The following is a 2,776-nucleotide window of genomic DNA, read 5'->3' on the forward strand; positions in this document are numbered from 1 at the left end:
ATTTGAAAAGAAAATCCCGTTCATTATTAGCAAAGTATTCTGGAAGGACGCAATCGGATGAAGCTAACGAATCCGTTACATTAATCTGGGCCAGAAAGGACCATTTTCATGGTCTAAGTTTATCTTTGGTACAAGCGAGCAAAGGCTTTGCTTGAGGACCATATTTGTCCTGGTATCTAGATGAAGCCACCATGACGGTGTCCAAGGCCACGTACGATTATGAACTGCACAGATACAAATGAACTCATGTCACACCGGCCATCTCGTGGTGCCCTCACCCGGGTCGCCTTACTTGCTACATACATCAGGGCGGGTTAGCGAAAACAGGCTACAGTTGAGGGTCGCCTTAATTGTGGCATACGGCAGGGCGGGTGATCAAAACAGGCTACCACTGAGGCCCTTCCCCACTCCATTAATAACCCTGCTCAAGTTAGCCCAATCTTTCTCTTTCACATACTTTTCTTCCTCCACCCACCACCCCATCGATAACTCTCCACTGGTAACCCAGGACTAAGGACTAATGATTCGTTCGGTCCTGCAGCTCTGCTCGTCCCGTTCGTCACGCATCCGCTTCGCGTGCAAAATCTGTCCGTCACATGGCGCCGACATCCTCAGGTACCTGAAAACAAGCCTTCGAGCCCCGATTCCCAGTCTATCTGGCCGCGTTCAATGTCCGCACTCTGAAGCAAGCAGGGTAACAAGCTGCTCTTGCACTCGCACTGGACTCGCTTGGCATTGATGTGTGCTGTGTCTTAGAAACGAGAATACAAAGTGCAAGCGCAGTGATCTAACTAACCGCCCCATCAGTATCTGCTCGCTTCTGGCTGCGTATATCTGGCGATCCTGAGTCTGCTGCGGCATGATGTGCAGAGTTGCCATTGAGGTAGAATAATTGTTAGTTGATTGGATGCCCGCTGAGTATTGTCTCTGTGTGGAGGCTTAGCGCATTTGAGATCTAATTAGTTAGTAGACATGGACTGTACTCAGAACGTTTGGACCACGACTGTATTAGCTGCGTGCGGACCGCAGGTTGGTTTTATGCAGTACATCATCCGATATAGCCGAAGTCGGCTGGTCACGTGGTATCCTCCTCGGCCAAGGACTAAAATCGATTACGTTGCCATGAGTTAACGATTGCACGGATTAATAATTGACTACTGGTTGTCTTGAAACACATTTCTGGATTCGCTCGTCTGGATTCACTTTTTGCTTTGCTTTCAAGGGCCGCATAAGTTGCGGACAAATGGTTTGGAATCTGAGAGAATGGCAGATCCAGGTTTTATTCGGATTTATCAGAACCGTCATCTAGAGTCTCTCATAAATGCGCCTCCATCAGGTGCGAGCTAATTCTGAGACGAGATTGCCACCTCTTTGCATATTGATCGGAATTTCGCCTAAGGTACGATACCACCAGACGCACGCAAGCAGTGAAATCTGGTGGACGCCGAAAGCCAAGGTGGTAGAAGAGGCTCATAAAGCTCGGAAAGCCCAAAGATTATTTCATTCAATCCGTAAAACTGGTTTCCGGAAAACACCTGTGAGTTAAGCCATCAAGGTTCGGAAAGAAGTGGTCATCTTGCATAAAGAATAACGCCTTGACGGTTGGGTCAAATATTTCCAACGACCGGTATCGGCGCCAACGTTTGGCATATGTTTGGAGCCCATACTTGACGTAGAACTCTAAACGATGAACGTGGGATCCTGTACAACCTGTTTCCATGTATTCTGGTCAAGATAACTGTTCCAGCCAGATTTGGAGAATCGGTGATTTTGCCCATTTACAAAAATGGGGACTGTAATGGGTATGGTTACCACGGGGGAACCACTTAACTCCGGTTGTCATGGCGTCAGTTGTGCTTCACCGCCCTATGGTGCTCGTGACACACTGACTCGAGAGCAGCAAGTTGGATTCCCGCCTGGTGGGGTTTGCGATGACGAAATCTTCACATTTGGTCAGATGCTAAAACAACGCCGTACGTACAGACGACCCATAATGCTGGTGTTTTCGAATTTGCAAGTCGCACATGAATCGGTTGACCGCTCTGTTATCCTTGACACGCTCTCTCATCGAAGAATGCACATGAGGTTCGAGAACACAAAAATCCTTCGTAGTCCCTGACTTCCGGACGTGTGTGAGCATACGGGAAGACCTACGAAAGCTTCAGTTTAGAAGCCGGTGTCCGAAAGGAATACCTACTCTTTCCATTCCAACTTAACTTCGTGATTGATGAAATCGCGGGACTAACATTAGAAGGCCTTCAAAACCCCGGTATTCAAATTGACTCTGACGTAAAACTCGTTGATCTGGAATTTGCAATGGATATCGTTCTCGTCTTCTAAAAGGAAAAGTTATTTTTTATCTCGTATGCACTTTGCACCCGCAAAGTATAAGGTCATGCTCGTGGACGTGCAGTTACTGAATGCGCCACTTAAAATCCAGGAAGATGTAATTGAAGCTGTGGAGTGTTTCACGTATCTTGGTATCCGTATTAGCTCTGAGTTTAGTGTGACAGATGAGGTCAATGCATGAATCCACAAGGTCCCGGTCGAGGTTGCTTATCTGAGACATCTGTGGCGTCAGAATGGTGCATCCCTAAATCTACAGGGAGCCGTGTATCAGGCTACTTCCATTGGAACTTCCATTGATGGATGTGTCCAGCACCAGCATGTGCGTTGTTTAGGCCATGTCCGATTTGGAGTGGCGGAAGCAGAGAATTGGCTAACCCTTGGCCCGGCAATGGGTCTTGAAAGAGATTACGAAACACTTGGGCGCTGT

The sequence above is a fragment of the Opisthorchis viverrini genome, assembly GCF_000715545.1.
Source record: "Opisthorchis viverrini unplaced genomic scaffold opera_v5_328, whole genome shotgun sequence".
NCBI classification, from domain to species: Eukaryota; Metazoa; Platyhelminthes; class Trematoda; order Opisthorchiida; family Opisthorchiidae; genus Opisthorchis; species Opisthorchis viverrini.